Here is an 18,673-nt window from a genome sequence, read left to right on the forward strand (position 1 = left end):
ACAATTCAGGACAGACTATGTATCTTGATAGGAAAGAAAAACAGGACCACTGAACGACAAACACAACCTCAAGAGAGGTCATGGGACGACGGCCTGGACTGCCATCTTCACGTTAATCTTTGTCGAGTTGCACGGGTGCTTTGGGTTTCATTTGTTGTTTCAGACGCATTTCAGATCTTCAGTGCGACCAGACTCTCTTCATTTTGCTATCATATACGAAGATTCCCAAAGAGCTACTATTTTTATAATTGGGGGAACTTTAAGAAAGAATCATTTTGTGTTTAAATCTCAAATGCTCCTTTAATTTGCTCATGCATTCAATCAAAACCCTGTGAAAGCGGTCCAACAAAAAACTGGTCGTATTCTAGTAAAATCTCTGTACATGTAGAAGAATCAACTGAATGCTGAAATGAAATTAAAAAGTCTCCGCAACTACCATTTCAGTTCCTTGACATTGTAGGTGGAAGAACCACAATGCAACTTTTAAACAGCTTGGAGCGCATTTTACAGGCCTAAGGACCATGTTAGGACATATCAACTGTTATACACGCGAGAACACATCTGGGTTGCAAATTGATCTCGTAAAAGCAACACTGGGGATCGGAAAGGGGGCACCCGGATTTGAACCGGAGACCTCTTGATCTGCAGTCAAATGCTCTACCACTGAGCTATACCCCCCATGGAAACACCTTGCTGTCTAAGTGCTCTGATTGGTTTCTTTCCAATCAGGCTCAAGGCAAGCAATACTAAGAAGGATAACATTTGGGGGGAGTTGCTTTTCATGATGATATTAGAGCATGTCCCAGAAGGACGGCTAAGTGTGAAACCAACCACCTTGCAAGTGAGTCAGGGATGGCCTAAGGCCATAGAAAAAAGAAGGAAAAAACACATCTAAGAAAGAAAATCCGAGAAAATGATAAAAACCTCCCCCTCGCAGACAGAGACGAGATTCCCTGTCCTCCAATAGAGTCTGGTTTAAATACCCTTGGCTCCACCTCCAGCTTGCCTTGATTGACTGGCTACCTCCTTTATAAGCCAAGGGAAGGCACGGTTCTGTATCCAGACTCAAAATGGCGGTACAACAATTCAGGACAGACTATGTATCTTGATAGGAAAGAAAAACAGGACCACTGAACGACAAACACAACCTCAAGAGAGGTCATGGGACGACGGCCTGGACTGCCATCTTCACGTTAATCTTTGTCGAGTTGCACAGGTGCTTTGGGTTTCATTTGTTGTTTCAGACGCATTTCAGATCTTCAGTGCGACCAGACTCTCTTCATTTTGCTATCATATACGAAGATTCCCAAAGAGCTACTATTTTTATAATTGGGGGAACGTTAAGAAAGAATCATTTTGTGTTTAAATCTCAAATGCTCCTTTAATTTGCTCATGCATTCAATCAAAACCCTGTGAAAGCGGTCCAACAAAAAACTGGTCGTATTCTAGTACAATCTCTGTACATGTAGAAGAATCAACTGAATGCTGAAATGAAATTAAAAAGTCTCCGCAACTACCATTTCAGTTCCTTGACATTGTAGGTGGAAGAACCACAATGCAACTTTTAAACAGCTTGGAGCGCATTTTACAGGCCTAAGGACCATGTTAGGACATATCAACTGTTATACACGCGAGAACACATCTGGGTTGCAAATTGATCTCGTAAAAGCAACACTGGGGATCAGAAAGGGGGCACCCGGATTTGAACCGGAGACCTCTTGATCTGCAGTCAAATGCTCTACCACTGAGCTATACCCCCCATGGAAACACCTTGCTGTCTAAGTGCTCTGATTGGTTTCTTTCCAATCAGGCTCAAGGCAAGCAATACTAAGAAGGATAACATTTGGGGGGAGTTGCTTTTCATGATGATATTAGAGCATGTCCCAGAAGGACGGCTAAGTGTGAAACCAACCACCTTGCAAGTGAGTCAGGGATGGCCATAAGGCCATAGAAAAAAGAAGGAAAAAACACATCTAAGAAAGAAAATCCAAGAATATGATAAAAACCTCCCCCTCGCAGACAGAGACGAGATTCCCTGTCCTCCAATAGAGTCTGGTTTAAATACCCTTGGCTCCACCCCCAGCTTGCCTTGATTGACTGGCTACCTCCTTTATAAGCCAAGGGAAGGCACGGTTCTGTATCCAGACTCAAAATGGCGGTACAACAATTCAGGACAGACTATGTATCTTGATAGGAAAGAAAAACAGGACCACTGAACGACAAACACAACCTCAAGAGAGGTCATGGGACGACGGCCTGGACTGCCATCTTCACGTTAATCTTTGTCGAGTTGCACGGGTGCTTTGGGTTTCATTTGTTGTTTCAGACGCATTTCAGATCTTCAGTGCGACCAGACTCTCTTCATTTTGCTATCATATACGAAGATTCCCAAAGAGCTACTATTTTTATAATTGGGGGAACTTTAAGAAAGAATCATTTTGTGTTTAAATCTCAAATGCTCCTTTAATTTACTCATGCATTCAATCAAAACCCTGTGAAAGCGGTCCAACAAAAAACTGGTCGTATTCTAGTAAAATCTCTGTACATGTAGAAGAATCAACTGAATGCTGAAATGAAATTAAAAAGTCTCCGCAACTACCATTTCAGTTCCTTGACATTGTAGGTGGAAGAACCACAATGCAACTTTTAAACAGCTTGGAGCGCATTTTACAGGCCTAAGGACCATGTTAGGACATATCAACTGTTATACACGCGAGAACACATCTGGGTTGCAAATTGATCTCGTAAAAGCAACACTGGGGATCGGAAAGGGGGCACCCGGATTTGAACCGGAGACCTCTTGATCTGCAGTCAAATGCTCTACCACTGAGCTATACCCCCCATGGAAACACCTTGCTGTCTAAGTGCTCTGATTGGTTTCTTTCCAATCAGGCTCAAGGCAAGCAATACTAAGAAGGATAACATTTGGGGGGAGTTGCTTTTCATGATGATATTAGAGCATGTCCCAGAAGGACGGCTAAGTGTGAAACCAACCACCTTGCAAGTGAGTCAGGGATGGCCATAAGGCCATAGAAAAAAGAAGGAAAAAACACATCTAAGAAAGAAAATCCAAGAATATGATAAAAACCTCCCCCTCGCAGACAGAGACGAGATTCCCTGTCCTCCAAAAGAGTCTGGTTTAAATACCCTTGGCTCCACCTCCAGCTTGCCTTGATTGACTGGCTACCTCCTTTATAAGCCAAGGGAAGGCACGGTTCTGTATCCAGACTCAAAATGGCGGTACAACAATTCAGGACAGACTATGTATCTTGATAGGAAAGAAAAACAGGACCACTGAACGACAAACACAACCTCAAGAGAGGTCATGGGACGACGGCCTGGACTGCCATCTTCACGTTAATCTTTGTCGAGTTGCACGGGTGCTTTGGGTTTCATTTGTTGTTTCAGACGCATTTCAGATCTTCAGTGCGACCAGACTCTCTTCATTTTGCTATCATATACGAAGATTCCCAAAGAGCTACTATTTTTATAATTGGGGGAACTTTAAGAAAGAATCATTTTGTGTTTAAATCTCAAATGCTCCTTTAATTTACTCATGCATTCAATCAAAACCCTGTGAAAGCGGTCCAACAAAAAACTGGTCGTATTCTAGTAAAATCTCTGTACATGTAGAAGAATCAACTGAATGCTGAAATGAAATTAAAAAGTCTCCGCAACTACCATTTCAGTTCCTTGACATTGTAGGTGGAAGAACCACAATGCAACTTTTAAACAGCTTGGAGCGCATTTTACAGGCCTAAGGACCATGTTAGGACATATCAACTGTTATACACGCGAGAACACATCTGGGTTGCAAATTGATCTCGTAAAAGCAACACTGGGGATCGGAAAGGGGGCACCCGGATTTGAACCGGAGACCTCTTGATCTGCAGTCAAATGCTCTACCACTGAGCTATACCCCCCATGGAAACACCTTGCTGTCTAAGTGCTCTGATTGGTTTCTTTCCAATCAGGCTCAAGGCAAGCAATACTAAGAAGGATAACATTTGGGGGGAGTTGCTTTTCATGATGATATTAGAGCATGTCCCAGAAGGACGGCTAAGTGTGAAACCAACCACCTTGCAAGTGAGTCAGGGATGGCCATAAGGCCATAGAAAAAAGAAGGAAAAAACACATCTAAGAAAGAAAATCCAAGAATATGATAAAAACCTCCCCCTCGCAGACAGAGACGAGATTCCCTGTCCTCCAATAGAGTCTGGTTTAAATACCCTTGGCTCCACCCCCAGCTTGCCTTGATTGACTGGCTACCTCCTTTATAAGCCAAGGGAAGGCACGGTTCTGTATCCAGACTCAAAATGGCGGTACAACAATTCAGGACAGACTATGTATCTTGATAGGAAAGAAAAACAGGACCACTGAACGACAAACACAACCTCAAGAGAGGTCATGGGACGACGGCCTGGACTGCCATCTTCACGTTAATCTTTGTCGAGTTGCACGGGTGCTTTGGGTTTCATTTGTTGTTTCAGACGCATTTCAGATCTTCAGTGCGACCAGACTCTCTTCATTTTGCTATCATATACGAAGATTCCCAAAGAGCTACTATTTTTATAATTGGGGGAACTTTAAGAAAGAATCATTTTGTGTTTAAATCTCAAATGCTCCTTTAATTTACTCATGCATTCAATCAAAACCCTGTGAAAGCGGTCCAACAAAAAACTGGTCGTATTCTAGTAAAATCTCTGTACATGTAGAAGAATCAACTGAATGCTGAAATGAAATTAAAAAGTCTCCGCAACTACCATTTCAGTTCCTTGACATTGTAGGTGGAAGAACCACAATGCAACTTTTAAACAGCTTGGAGCGCATTTTACAGGCCTAAGGACCATGTTAGGACATATCAACTGTTATACACGCGAGAACACATCTGGGTTGCAAATTGATCTCGTAAAAGCAACACTGGGGATCGGAAAGGGGGCACCCGGATTTGAACCGGAGACCTCTTGATCTGCAGTCAAATGCTCTACCACTGAGCTATACCCCCCATGGAAACACCTTGCTGTCTAAGTGCTCTGATTGGTTTCTTTCCAATCAGGCTCAAGGCAAGCAATACTAAGAAGGATAACATTTGGGGGGAGTTGCTTTTCATGATGATATTAGAGCATGTCCCAGAAGGACGGCTAAGTGTGAAACCAACCACCTTGCAAGTGAGTCAGGGATGGCCTAAGGCCATAGAAAAAAGAAGGAAAAAACACATCTAAGAAAGAAAATCCGAGAAAATGATAAAAACCTCCCCCTCGCAGACAGAGACGAGATTCCCTGTCCTCCAATAGAGTCTGGTTTAAATACCCTTGGCTCCACCTCCAGCTTGCCTTGATTGACTGGCTACCTCCTTTATAAGCCAAGGGAAGGCACGGTTCTGTATCCAGACTCAAAATGGCGGTACAACAATTCAGGACAGACTATGTATCTTGATAGGAAAGAAAAACAGGACCACTGAACGACAAACACAACCTCAAGAGAGGTCATGGGACGACGGCCTGGACTGCCATCTTCACGTTAATCTTTGTCGAGTTGCACAGGTGCTTTGGGTTTCATTTGTTGTTTCAGACGCATTTCAGATCTTCAGTGCGACCAGACTCTCTTCATTTTGCTATCATATACGAAGATTCCCAAAGAGCTACTATTTTTATACTTGGGGGAACGTTAAGAAAGAATCATTTTGTGTTTAAATCTCAAATGCTCCTTTAATTTGCTCATGCATTCAATCAAAACCCTGTGAAAGCGGTCCAACAAAAAACTGGTCGTATTCTAGTACAATCTCTGTACATGTAGAAGAATCAACTGAATGCTGAAATGAAATTAAAAAGTCTCCGCAACTACCATTTCAGTTCCTTGACATTGTAGGTGGAAGAACCACAATGCAACTTTTAAACAGCTTGGAGCGCATTTTACAGGCCTAAGGACCATGTTAGGACATATCAACTGTTATACACGCGAGAACACATCTGGGTTGCAAATTGATCTCGTAAAAGCAACACTGGGGATCAGAAAGGGGGCACCCGGATTTGAACCGGAGACCTGTTGATCTGCAGTCAAATGCTCTACCACTGAGCTATACCCCCCATGGAAACACCTTGCTGTCTAAGTGCTCTGATTGGTTTCTTTCCAATCAGGCTCAAGGCAAGCAATACTAAGAAGGATAACATTTGGGGGGAGTTGCTTTTCATGATGATATTAGAGCATGTCCCAGAAGGACGGCTAAGTGTGAAACCAACCACCTTGCAAGTGAGTCAGGGATGGCCATAAGGCCATAGAAAAAAGAAGGAAAAAACACATCTAAGAAAGAAAATCCAAGAATATGATAAAAACCTCCCCCTCGCAGACAGAGACGAGATTCCCTGTCCTCCAATAGAGTCTGGTTTAAATACCCTTGGCTCCACCCCCAGCTTGCCTTGATTGACTGGCTACCTCCTTTATAAGCCAAGGGAAGGCACGGTTCTGTATCCAGACTCAAAATGGCGGTACAACAATTCAGGACAGACTATGTATCTTGATAGGAAAGAAAAACAGGACCACTGAACGACAAACACAACCTCAAGAGAGGTCATGGGACGACGGCCTGGACTGCCATCTTCACGTTAATCTTTGTCGAGTTGCACGGGTGCTTTGGGTTTCATTTGTTGTTTCAGACGCATTTCAGATCTTCAGTGCGACCAGACTCTCTTCATTTTGCTATCATATACGAAGATTCCCAAAGAGCTACTATTTTTATAATTGGGGGAACTTTAAGAAAGAATCATTTTGTGTTTAAATCTCAAATGCTCCTTTAATTTACTCATGCATTCAATCAAAACCCTGTGAAAGCGGTCCAACAAAAAACTGGTCGTATTCTAGTAAAATCTCTGTACATGTAGAAGAATCAACTGAATGCTGAAATGAAATTAAAAAGTCTCCGCAACTACCATTTCAGTTCCTTGACATTGTAGGTGGAAGAACCACAATGCAACTTTTAAACAGCTTGGAGCGCATTTTACAGGCCTAAGGACCATGTTAGGACATATCAACTGTTATACACGCGAGAACACATCTGGGTTGCAAATTGATCTCGTAAAAGCAACACTGGGGATCGGAAAGGGGGCACCCGGATTTGAACCAGAGACCTCTTGATCTGCAGTCAAATGCTCTACCACTGAGCTATACCCCCCATGGAAACACCTTGCTGTCTAAGTGCTCTGATTGGTTTCTTTCCAATCAGGCTCAAGGCAAGCAATACTAAGAAGGATAACATTTGGGGGGAGTTGCTTTTCATGATGATATTAGAGCATGTCCCAGAAGGACGGCTAAGTGTGAAACCAACCACCTTGCAAGTGAGTCAGGGATGGCCTAAGGCCATAGAAAAAAGAAGGAGAAAACACATCTAAGAAAGAAAATCCGAGAAAATGATAAAAACCTCCCCCTCGCAGACAGAGACGAGATTCCCTGTCCTCCAATAGAGTCTGGTTTAAATACCCTTGGCTCCACCTCCAGCTTGCCTTGATTGACTGGCTACCTCCTTTATAAGCCAAGGGAAGGCACGGTTCTGTATCCAGACTCAAAATGGCGGTACAACAATTCAGGACAGACTATGTATCTTGATAGGAAAGAAAAACAGGACCACTGAACGACAAACACAACCTCAAGAGAGGTCATGGGACGACGGCCTGGACTGCCATCTTCACGTTAATCTTTGTCGAGTTGCACGGGTGCTTTGGGTTTCATTTGTTGTTTCAGACGCATTTCAGATCTTCAGTGCGACCAGACTCTCTTCATTTTGCTATCATATACGAAGATTCCCAAAGAGCTACTATTTTTATAATTGGGGGAACGTTAAGAAAGAATCATTTTGTGTTTAAATCTCAAATGCTCCTTTAATTTGCTCATGCATTCAATCAAAACCCTGTGAAAGCGGTCCAACAAAAAACTGGTCGTATTCTAGTACAATCTCTGTACATGTAGAAGAATCAACTGAATGCTGAAATGAAATTAAAAAGTCTCCGCAACTACCATTTCAGTTCCTTGACATTGTAGGTGGAAGAACCACAATGCAACTTTTAAACAGCTTGGAGCGCATTTTACAGGCCTAAGGACCATGTTAGGACATATCAACTGTTATACACGCGAGAACACATCTGGGTTGCAAATTGATCTCGTAAAAGCAACACTGGGGATCAGAAAGGGGGCACCCGGATTTGAACCGGAGACCTCTTGATCTGCAGTCAAATGCTCTACCACTGAGCTATACCCCCCATGGAAACACCTTGCTGTCTAAGTGCTCTGATTGGTTTCTTTCCAATCAGGCTCAAGGCAAGCAATACTAAGAAGGATAACATTTGGGGGGAGTTGCTTTTCATGATGATATTAGAGCATGTCCCAGAAGGACGGCTAAGTGTGAAACCAACCACCTTGCAAGTGAGTCAGGGATGGCCATAAGGCCATAGAAAAAAGAAGGAAAAAACACATCTAAGAAAGAAAATCCAAGAATATGATAAAAACCTCCCCCTCGCAGACAGAGACGAGATTCCCTGTCCTCCAATAGAGTCTGGTTTAAATACCCTTGGCTCCACCCCCAGCTTGCCTTGATTGACTGGCTACCTCCTTTATAAGCCAAGGGAAGGCACGGTTCTGTATCCAGACTCAAAATGGCGGTACAACAATTCAGGACAGACTATGTATCTTGATAGGAAAGAAAAACAGGACCACTGAACGACAAACACAACCTCAAGAGAGGTCATGGGACGACGGCCTGGACTGCCATCTTCACGTTAATCTTTGTCGAGTTGCACGGGTGCTTTGGGTTTCATTTGTTGTTTCAGACGCATTTCAGATCTTCAGTGCGACCAGACTCTCTTCATTTTGCTATCATATACGAAGATTCCCAAAGAGCTACTATTTTTATAATTGGGGGAACTTTAAGAAAGAATCATTTTGTGTTTAAATCTCAAATGCTCCTTTAATTTACTCATGCATTCAATCAAAACCCTGTGAAAGCGGTCCAACAAAAAACTGGTCGTATTCTAGTAAAATCTCTGTACATGTAGAAGAATCAACTGAATGCTGAAATGAAATTAAAAAGTCTCCGCAACTACCATTTCAGTTCCTTGACATTGTAGGTGGAAGAACCACAATGCAACTTTTAAACAGCTTGGAGCGCATTTTACAGGCCTAAGGACCATGTTAGGACATATCAACTGTTATACACGCGAGAACACATCTGGGTTGCAAATTGATCTCGTAAAAGCAACACTGGGGATCGGAAAGGGGGCACCCGGATTTGAACCAGAGACCTCTTGATCTGCAGTCAAATGCTCTACCACTGAGCTATACCCCCCATGGAAACACCTTGCTGTCTAAGTGCTCTGATTGGTTTCTTTCCAATCAGGCTCAAGGCAAGCAATACTAAGAAGGATAACATTTGGGGGGAGTTGCTTTTCATGATGATATTAGAGCATGTCCCAGAAGGACGGCTAAGTGTGAAACCAACCACCTTGCAAGTGAGTCAGGGATGGCCATAAGGCCATAGAAAAAAGAAGGAAAAAACACATCTAAGAAAGAAAATCCGAGAATATGATAAAAACCTCCCCCTCGCAGACAGAGACGAGATTCCCTGTCCTCCAATAGAGTCTGGTTTAAATACCCTTGGCTCCACCCTCAGCTTGCCTTGATTGACTGGCTACCTCCTTTATAAGCCAAGGGAAGGCACGGTTCTGTATCCAGACTCAAAATGGCGGTACAACAATTCAGGACAGACTATGTATCTTGATAGGAAAGAAAAACAGGACCACTGAACGACAAACACAACCTCAAGAGAGGTCATGGGACGACGGCCTGGACTGCCATCTTCACGTTAATCTTTGTCGAGTTGCACGGGTGCTTTGGGTTTCATTTGTTGTTTCAGACGCATTTCAGATCTTCAGTGCGACCAGACTCTCTTCATTTTGCTATCATATACGAAGATTCCCAAAGAGCTACTATTTTTATAATTGGGGGAACTTTAAGAAAGAATCATTTTGTGTTTAAATCTCAAATGCTCCTTTAATTTGCTCATGCATTCAATCAAAACCCTGTGAAAGCGGTCCAACAAAAAACTGGTCGTATTCTAGTACAATCTCTGTACATGTAGAAGAATCAACTGAATGCTGAAATGAAATTAAAAAGTCTCCGCAACTACCATTTCAGTTCCTTGACATTGTAGGTGGAAGAACCACAATGCAACTTTTAAACAGCTTGGAGCGCATTTTACAGGCCTAAGGACCATGTTAGGACATATCAACTGTTATACACGCGAGAACACATCTGGGTTGCAAATTGATCTCGTAAAAGCAACACTGGGGATCGGAAAGGGGGCACCCGGATTTGAACCGGAGACCTCTTGAGCTGCAGTCAAATGCTCTACCACTGAGCTATACCCCCCATGGAAACACCTTGCTGTCTAAGTGCTCTGATTGGTTTCTTTCCAATCAGGCTCAAGGCAAGCAATACTAAGAAGGATAACATTTGGGGGGAGTTGCTTTTCATGATGATATTAGAGCATGTCCCAGAAGGACGGCTAAGTGTGAAACCAACCACCTTGCAAGTGAGTCAGGGATGGCCATAAGGCCATAGAAAAAAGTAGGAAAAAACACATCTAAGAAAGAAAATCTGAGAATATGATAAAAACCTCCCCCTCGCAGACAGAGACGAGATTCCCTGTCCTCCAATAGAGTCTGGTTTAAATACCCTTGGCTCCACCCCCAGCTTGCCTTGATTGACTGGCTACCTCCTTTATAAGCCAAGGGAAGGCACGGTTCTGTATCCAGACTCAAAATGGCGGTACAACAATTCAGGACAGACTATGTATCTTGATAGGAAAGAAAAACAGGACCACTGAACGACAAACACAACCTCAAGAGAGGTCATGGGACGACGGCCTGGACTGCCATCTTCACGTTAATCTTTGTCGAGTTGCACAGGTGCTTTGGGTTTCATTTGTTGTTTCAGACGCATTTCAGATCTTCAGTGCGACCAGACTCTCTTCATTTTGCTATCATATACGAAGATTCCCAAAGAGCTACTATTTTTATAATTGGGGGAACGTTAAGAAAGAATCATTTTGTGTTTAAATCTCAAATGCTCCTTTAATTTGCTCATGCATTCAATCAAAACCCTGTGAAAGCGGTCCAACAAAAAACTGGTCGTATTCTAGTACAATCTCTGTACATGTAGAAGAATCAACTGAATGCTGAAATGAAATTAAAAAGTCTCCGCAACTACCATTTCAGTTCCTTGACATTGTAGGTGGAAGAACCACAATGCAACTTTTAAACAGCTTGGAGCGCATTTTACAGGCCTAAGGACCATGTTAGGACATATCAACTGTTATACACGCGAGAACACATCTGGGTTGCAAATTGATCTCGTAAAAGCAACACTGGGGATCGGAAAGGGGGCACCCGGATTTGAACCGGAGACCTCTTGATCTGCAGTCAAATGCTCTACCACTGAGCTATACCCCCCATGGAAACACCTTGCTGTCTAAGTGCTCTGATTGGTTTCTTTCCAATCAGGCTCAAGGCAAGCAATACTAAGAAGGATAACATTTGGGGGGAGTTGCTTTTCATGATGATATTAGAGCATGTCCCAGAAGGACGGCTAAGTGTGAAACCAACCACCTTGCAAGTGAGTCAGGGATGGCCATAAGGCCATAGAAAAAAGAAGGAAAAAACACATCTAAGAAAGAAAATCCGAGAATATGATAAAAACCTCCCCCTCGCAGACAGAGACGAGATTCCCTGTCCTCCAATAGAGTCTGGTTTAAATACCCTTGGCTCCACCCCCAGCTTGCCTTGATTGACTGGCTACCTCCTTTATAAGCCAAGGGAAGGCACGGTTCTGTATCCAGACTCAAAATGGCGGTACAACAATTCAGGACAGACTATGTATCTTGATAGGAAAGAAAAACAGGACCACTGAACGACAAACACAACCTCAAGAGAGGTCATGGGACGACGGCCTGGACTGCCATCTTCACGTTAATCTTTGTCGAGTTGCACGGGTGCTTTGGGTTTCATTTGTTGTTTCAGACGCATTTCAGATCTTCAGTGCGACCAGACTCTCTTCATTTTGCTATCATATACGAAGATTCCCAAAGAGCTACTATTTTTATAATTGGGGGAACTTTAAGAAAGAATCATTTTGTGTTTAAATCTCAAATGCTCCTTTAATTTGCTCATGCATTCAATCAAAACCCTGTGAAAGCGGTCCAACAAAAAACTGGTCGTATTCTAGTACAATCTCTGTACATGTAGAAGAATCAACTGAATGCTGAAATGAAATTAAAAAGTCTCCGCAACTACCATTTCAGTTCCTTGACATTGTAGGTGGAAGAACCACAATACAACTTTTAAACAGCTTGGAGCGCATTTTACAGGCCTAAGGACCATGTTAGGACATATCAACTGTTATACACGCGAGAACACATCTGGGTTGCAAATTGATCTCGTAAAAGCAACACTGGGGATCGGAAAGGGGGCACCCGGATTTGAACCGGAGACCTCTTGATCTGCAGTCAAATGCTCTACCACTGAGCTATACCCCCCATGGAAACACCTTGCTGTCTAAGTGCTCTGATTGGTTTCTTTCCAATCAGGCTCAAGGCAAGCAATACTAAGAAGGATAACATTTGGGGGGAGTTGCTTTTCATGATGATATTAGAGCATGTCCCAGAAGGACGGCTAAGTGTGAAACCAACCACCTTGCAAGTGAGTCAGGGATGGCCTAAGGCCATAGAAAAAAGAAGGAAAAAACACATCTAAGAAAGAAAATCCAAGAATATGATAAAAACCTCCCCCTCGCAGACAGAGACGAGATTCCCTGTCCTCCAAAAGAGTCTGGTTTAAATACCCTTGGCTCCACCTCCAGCTTGCCTTGATTGACTGGCTACCTCCTTTATAAGCCAAGGGAAGGCACGGTTCTGTATCCAGACTCAAAATGGCGGTACAACAATTCAGGACAGACTATGTATCTTGATAGGAAAGAAAAACAGGACCACTGAACGACAAACACAACCTCAAGAGAGGTCATGGGACGACGGCCTGGACTGCCATCTTCACGTTAATCTTTGTCGAGTTGCACGGGTGCTTTGGGTTTCATTTGTTGTTTCAGACGCATTTCAGATCTTCAGTGCGACCAGACTCTCTTCATTTTGCTATCATATACGAAGATTCCCAAAGAGCTACTATTTTTATAATTGGGGGAACGTTAAGAAAGAATCATTTTGTGTTTAAATCTCAAATGCTCCTTTAATTTGCTCATGCATTCAATCAAAACCCTGTGAAAGCGGTCCAACAAAAAACTGGTCGTATTCTAGTACAATCTCTGTACATGTAGAAGAATCAACTGAATGCTGAAATGAAATTAAAAAGTCTCCGCAACTACCATTTCAGTTCCTTGACATTGTAGGTGGAAGAACCACAATGCAACTTTTAAACAGCTCGGAGCGCATTTTACAGGCCTAAGGACCATGTTAGGACATATCAACTGTTATACACGCGAGAACACATCTGGGTTGCAAATTGATCTCGTAAAAGCAACACTGGGGATCGGAAAGGGGGCACCCGGATTTGAACCGGAGACCTCTTGATCTGCAGTCAAATGCTCTACCACTGAGCTATACCCCCCATGGAAACACCTTGCTGTCTAAGTGCTCTGATTAGTTTCTTTCCAATCAGGCTCAAGGCAAGCAATACTAAGAAGGATAACATTTGGGGGGAGTTGCTTTTCATGATGATATTAGAGCATGTCCCAGAAGGACGGCTAAGTGTGAAACCAACCACCTTGCAAGTGAGTCAGGGATGGCCATAAGGCCATAGAAAAAAGAAGGAAAAAACACATCTAAGAAAGAAAATCCGAGAATATGATAAAAACCTCCCCCTCGCAGACAGAGACGAGATTCCCTGTCCTCCAATAGAGTCTGGTTTAAATACCCTTGGCTCCACCTCCAGCTTGCCTTGATTGACTGGCTACCTCCTTTATAAGCCAAGGGAAGGCACGGTTCTGTATCCAGACTCAAAATGGCGGTACAACAATTCAGGACAGACTATGTATCTTGATAGAAAAGAAAAACAGGACCACTGAACGACAAACACAACCTCAAGAGAGGTCATGGGACGACGGCCTGGACTGCCATCTTCACGTTAATCTTTGTCGAGTTGCACGGGTGCTTTGGGTTTCATTTGTTGTTTCAGACGCATTTCAGATCTTCAGTGCGACCAGACTCTCTTCATTTTGCTATCATATACGAAGATTCCCAAAGAGCTACTATTTTTATAATTGAGGGAACGTTAAGAAAGAATCATTTTGTGTTTAAATCTCAAATGCTCCTTTAATTTGCTCATGCATTCAATCAAAACCCTGTGAAAGCGGTCCAACAAAAAACTGGTCGTATTCTAGTACAATCTCTCTACATGTAGAAGAATCAACTGAATGCTGAAATGAAATTAAAAAGTCTCCGCAACTACCATTTCAGTTCCTTGACATTGTAGGTGGAAGAACCACAATGCAACTTTTAAACAGCTTGGAGCGCATTTTACAGGCCTAAGGACCATGTTAGGACATATCAACTGTTATACACGCGAGAACACATCTGGGTTGCAAATTGATCTCGTAAAAGCAACACTGGGGATCAGAAAGGGGGCACCCGGATTTGAACCGGAGACCTCTTGATCTGCAGTCAAATGCTCTACCACTGAGCTATACCCCCAATGGATACACCTTGCTGTCTAAGTGCTCTGATTGGTTTCTTTCCAATCAGGCTCAAGGCAAGCAATACTAAGAAGGATAACATTTGGGGGGAGTTGCTTTTCATGATGATATTAGAGCATGTCCCAGAAGGACGGCTAAGTGTGAAACCAACCACCTTGCAAGTGAGTCAGGGATGGCCATAAGGCCATAGAAAAAAGAAGGAAAAAACACATCTAAGAAAGAAAATCCGAGAATATGATAAAAACCTCCCCCTCGCAGACAGAGACGAGATTCCCTGTCCTCCAATAGAGTCTGGTTTAAATACCCTTGGCTCCACCCCCAGCTTGCCTTGATTGACTGGCTACCTCCTTTATAAGCCAAGGGAAGGCACGGTTCTGTATCCAGACTCAAAATGGCGGTACAACAATTCAGGACAGACTATGTATCTTGATAGGAAAGAAAAACAGGACCACTGAACGACAAACACAACCTAAGAGAGGTCATGGGACGACGGCCTGGACTGCCATCTTCACGTTAATCTTTGTCGAGTTGCACGGGTGCTTTGGGTTTCATTTGTTGTTTCAGACGCATTTCAGATCTTCAGTGCGACCAGACTCTCTTCATTTTGCTATCATATACGAAGATTCCCAAAGAGCTACTATTTTTATAATTGGGGGAACGTTAAGAAAGAATCATTTAGTGTTTAAATCTCAAATGCTCCTTTAATTTGCTCATGCATTCAATCAAAACCCTGTGAAAGCGGTCCAACAAAAAACTGGTCGTATTCTAGTAAAATCTCTGTACATGTAGAAGAATCAACTGAATGCTGAAATGAAATTAAAAAGTCTCCGCAACTACCATTTCAGTTCCTTGACATTGTAGGTGGAAGAACCACAATGCAACTTTTAAACAGCTTGGAGCGCATTTTACAGGCCTAAGGACCATGTTAGGACATATCAACTGTTATACACTCGAGAACACATCTGGGTTGCAAATTGATCTCGTAAAAGCAACACTGGGGATCGGAAAGGGGGCACCCGGATTTGAACCGGAGACCTCTTGATCTGCAGTCAAATGCTCTACCACTGAGCTATACCCCCAATGGAAACACCTTGCTGTCTAAGTGCTCTGATTGGTTTCTTTCCAATCAGGCTCAAGGCAAGCAATACTAAGAAGGATAACATTTGGGGGGAGTTGCTTTTCATGATGATATTAGAGCATGTCCCAGAAGGACGGCTAAGTGTGAAACCAACCACCTTGCAAGTGAGTCAGGGATGGCCATAAGGCCATAGAAAAAAGTAGGAAAAAACACATCTAAGAAAGAAAATCCGAGAATATGATAAAAACCTCCCCCTCGCAGACAGAGACGAGATTCCCTGTCCTCCAATAGAGTCTGGTTTAAATACCCTTGGCTCCACCTCCAGCTTGCCTTGATTGACTGGCTACCTCCTTTATAAGCCAAGGGAAGGCACGGTTCTGTATCCAGACTCAAAATGGCGGTACAACAATTCAGGACAGACTATGTATCTTGATAGAAAAGAAAAACAGGACCACTGAACGACAAACACAACCTCAAGAGAGGTCATGGGACGACGGCCTGGACTGCCATCTTCACGTTAATCTTTGTCGAGTTGCACGGGTGCTTTGGGTTTCATTTGTTGTTTCAGACGCATTTCAGATCTTCAGTGCGACCAGACTCTCTTCATTTTGCTATCATATACGAAGATTCCCAAAGAGCTACTATTTTTATAATTGGGGGAACGTTAAGAAAGAATCATTTTGTGTTTAAATCTCAAATGCTCCTTTAATTTGCTCATGCATTCAATCAAAACCCTGTGAAAGCGGTCCAACAAAAAACTGGTCGTATTCTAGTACAATCTCTCTACATGTAGAAGAATCAACTGAATGCTGAAATGAAATTAAAAAGTCTCCGCAACTACCATTTCAGTTCCTTGACATTGTAGGTGGAAGAACCACAATGCAACTTTTAAACAGCTTGGAGCGCATTTTACAGGCCTAAGGACCATGTTAGGACATATCAACTGTTATACACGCGAGAACACATCTGGGTTGCAAATTGATCTCGTAAAAGCAACACTGGGGATCAGAAAGGGGGCACCTGGATTTGAACCGGAGACCTCTTGATCTGCAGTCAAATGCTCTACCACTGAGCTATAACCCCAATGGATACACCTTGCTGTCTAAGTGCTCTGATTGGTTTCTTTCCAATCAGGCTCAAGGCAAGCAATACTAAGAAGGATAACATTTGGGGGGAGTTGCTTTTCATGATGATATTAGAGCATGTCCCAGAAGGACGGCTAAGTGTGAAACCAACCACCTTGCAAGTGAGTCAGGGATGGCCATAAGGCCATAGAAAAAAGAAGGAAAAAACACATCTAAGAAAGAAAATCCAGGAATATGATAAAAACCTCCCCCTCGCAGACAGAGACGAGATTCCCTGTCCTCCAATAGAGTCTGGTTTAAATACCCTTGGCTCCACCCCCAGCTTGCCTTGATTGACTGGCTACCTCCTTTATAAGCCAAGGGAAGGCACGGTTCTGTATCCAGACTCAAAATGGCGGTACAACAATTCAGGACAGACTATGTATCTTGATAGGAAAGAAAAACAGGACCACTGAACGACAAACACAACCTAAGAGAGGTCATGGGACGACGGCCTGGACTGCCATCTTCACGTTAATCTTTTTCGAGTTGCACGGGTGCTTTGGGTTTCATTTGTTGTTTCAGACGCATTTCAGATCTTCAGTGCGACCAGACTCTCTTCATTTTGCTATCATATACGAAGATTCCCAAAGAGCTACTATTTTTATAATTGGGGGAACGTTAAGAAAGAATCATTTAGTGTTTAAATCTCAAATGCTCCTTTAATTTGCTCATGCATTCAATCAAAACCCTGTGAAAGCGGTCCAACAAAAAACTGGTCGTATTCTAGTAAAATCTCTGTACATGTAGAAGAATCAACTGAATGCTGAAATGAAATTAAAAAGTCTCCGCAACTACCATTTCAGTTCCTTGACATTGTAGGTGGAAGAACCACAATGCAACTTTTAAACAGCTTGGAGCGCATTTTACAGGCCTAAGGACCATGTTAGGACATATCAACTGTTATACACTCGAGAACACATCTGGGTTGCAAATTGATCTCGTAAAAGCAACACTGGGGATCGGAAAGGGGGCACCCGGATTTGAACCGGAGACCTCTTGATCTGCAGTCAAATGCTCTACCACTGAGCTATACCCCCAATGGAAACACCTTGCTGTCTAAGTGCTCTGATTGGTTTCTTTCCAATCAGGCTCAAGGCAAGCAATACTAAGAAGGATAACATTTGGGGGGAGTTGCTTTTCATGATGATATTAGAAGGACGGCTAAGTGTGAAACCAACCACCTTGCAAGTGAGTCAAGGATGGCCATAAGGCCATAGAAAAAAGAAGGAAAAAACACATCTAAGAAAGAAAATCCGAGAATATGATAAAAACCTCCCCCTCGCAGACAGAGACGAGATTCCCTGTCCTCCAATAGAGTCTGGTTTAAATACCCTTGGCTCCACCCCCAGCTTGCCTTCTTTGACTGGCTACCTCCTTTATAAGCCAAAGGAAGGCACGGTTCCGTATCCAGACTCAAAATGGCGGTACAACAATTCAAGACAGACTATGTATCTTGATAGGAAAGAAAAACAGGACCACTGAACGACAAACACAACCTCAAGAGAGGTCATGGGACGACGGCCTGGACTGCCATCTTCACGTTAATCTTTGTCGAGTTGCACAGGTGCTTTGGGTTTCATTTGTTGTTTCAGACGCATTTCAGATCTTCAGTGCGACCAGACTCTCTTCATTTTGCTATCATATACGAAGATTCCCAAAGAGCTACTATTTTTATAATTGGGGGAACGTTAAGAAAGAATCATTTTGTGTTTAAATCTCAAATGCT

At 43.0% G+C, this 18,673-nt stretch overlaps 17 non-coding genes across 17 annotated transcripts; all 17 read right to left on the bottom strand.

Annotated features, from left to right (window-relative positions):
* Positions 1-606: 606 nt before the first annotated feature.
* Positions 607-678, bottom strand: trnac-gca (transfer RNA cysteine (anticodon GCA)). Its single transcript has one exon. It is a non-coding gene; the product is annotated as a tRNA-Cys (tRNA).
* A 1,009-nt stretch (positions 679-1,687) lies between these two features.
* trnac-gca (transfer RNA cysteine (anticodon GCA)) lies at positions 1,688-1,759 on the bottom strand. Its single transcript has one exon. It is a non-coding gene; the product is annotated as a tRNA-Cys (tRNA).
* Positions 1,760-2,769: 1,010 nt separating this feature from the next.
* trnac-gca (transfer RNA cysteine (anticodon GCA)) lies at positions 2,770-2,841 on the bottom strand. The gene has a single exon. It is a non-coding gene; the product is annotated as a tRNA-Cys (tRNA).
* A 1,010-nt stretch (positions 2,842-3,851) lies between these two features.
* trnac-gca (transfer RNA cysteine (anticodon GCA)) lies at positions 3,852-3,923 on the bottom strand. The gene has a single exon. It is a non-coding gene; the product is annotated as a tRNA-Cys (tRNA).
* A 1,010-nt stretch (positions 3,924-4,933) lies between these two features.
* Positions 4,934-5,005, bottom strand: trnac-gca (transfer RNA cysteine (anticodon GCA)). The gene has a single exon. It is a non-coding gene; the product is annotated as a tRNA-Cys (tRNA).
* Positions 5,006-6,014: 1,009 nt separating this feature from the next.
* Positions 6,015-6,086, bottom strand: trnac-gca (transfer RNA cysteine (anticodon GCA)). Its single transcript has one exon. It is a non-coding gene; the product is annotated as a tRNA-Cys (tRNA).
* A 1,010-nt stretch (positions 6,087-7,096) lies between these two features.
* On the bottom strand, positions 7,097-7,168 carry trnac-gca (transfer RNA cysteine (anticodon GCA)). Its single transcript has one exon. It is a non-coding gene; the product is annotated as a tRNA-Cys (tRNA).
* A 1,009-nt stretch (positions 7,169-8,177) lies between these two features.
* On the bottom strand, positions 8,178-8,249 carry trnac-gca (transfer RNA cysteine (anticodon GCA)). Its single transcript has one exon. It is a non-coding gene; the product is annotated as a tRNA-Cys (tRNA).
* Positions 8,250-9,259: 1,010 nt separating this feature from the next.
* trnac-gca (transfer RNA cysteine (anticodon GCA)) lies at positions 9,260-9,331 on the bottom strand. The gene has a single exon. It is a non-coding gene; the product is annotated as a tRNA-Cys (tRNA).
* A 1,010-nt stretch (positions 9,332-10,341) lies between these two features.
* On the bottom strand, positions 10,342-10,413 carry trnac-gca (transfer RNA cysteine (anticodon GCA)). Its single transcript has one exon. It is a non-coding gene; the product is annotated as a tRNA-Cys (tRNA).
* Positions 10,414-11,423: 1,010 nt separating this feature from the next.
* On the bottom strand, positions 11,424-11,495 carry trnac-gca (transfer RNA cysteine (anticodon GCA)). Its single transcript has one exon. It is a non-coding gene; the product is annotated as a tRNA-Cys (tRNA).
* A 1,010-nt stretch (positions 11,496-12,505) lies between these two features.
* trnac-gca (transfer RNA cysteine (anticodon GCA)) lies at positions 12,506-12,577 on the bottom strand. The gene has a single exon. It is a non-coding gene; the product is annotated as a tRNA-Cys (tRNA).
* A 1,009-nt stretch (positions 12,578-13,586) lies between these two features.
* trnac-gca (transfer RNA cysteine (anticodon GCA)) lies at positions 13,587-13,658 on the bottom strand. Its single transcript has one exon. It is a non-coding gene; the product is annotated as a tRNA-Cys (tRNA).
* Positions 13,659-14,668: 1,010 nt separating this feature from the next.
* trnac-gca (transfer RNA cysteine (anticodon GCA)) lies at positions 14,669-14,740 on the bottom strand. Its single transcript has one exon. It is a non-coding gene; the product is annotated as a tRNA-Cys (tRNA).
* A 1,009-nt stretch (positions 14,741-15,749) lies between these two features.
* Positions 15,750-15,821, bottom strand: trnac-gca (transfer RNA cysteine (anticodon GCA)). Its single transcript has one exon. It is a non-coding gene; the product is annotated as a tRNA-Cys (tRNA).
* A 1,010-nt stretch (positions 15,822-16,831) lies between these two features.
* On the bottom strand, positions 16,832-16,903 carry trnac-gca (transfer RNA cysteine (anticodon GCA)). The gene has a single exon. It is a non-coding gene; the product is annotated as a tRNA-Cys (tRNA).
* A 1,009-nt stretch (positions 16,904-17,912) lies between these two features.
* trnac-gca (transfer RNA cysteine (anticodon GCA)) lies at positions 17,913-17,984 on the bottom strand. Its single transcript has one exon. It is a non-coding gene; the product is annotated as a tRNA-Cys (tRNA).
* Between the last annotated feature and the right edge of the window lie 689 nt (positions 17,985-18,673).

This window comes from Lepisosteus oculatus, chromosome 7 (genome assembly GCF_040954835.1).
Source record: "Lepisosteus oculatus isolate fLepOcu1 chromosome 7, fLepOcu1.hap2, whole genome shotgun sequence".
Taxonomy (NCBI): Eukaryota; Metazoa; Chordata; class Actinopteri; order Semionotiformes; family Lepisosteidae; genus Lepisosteus; species Lepisosteus oculatus.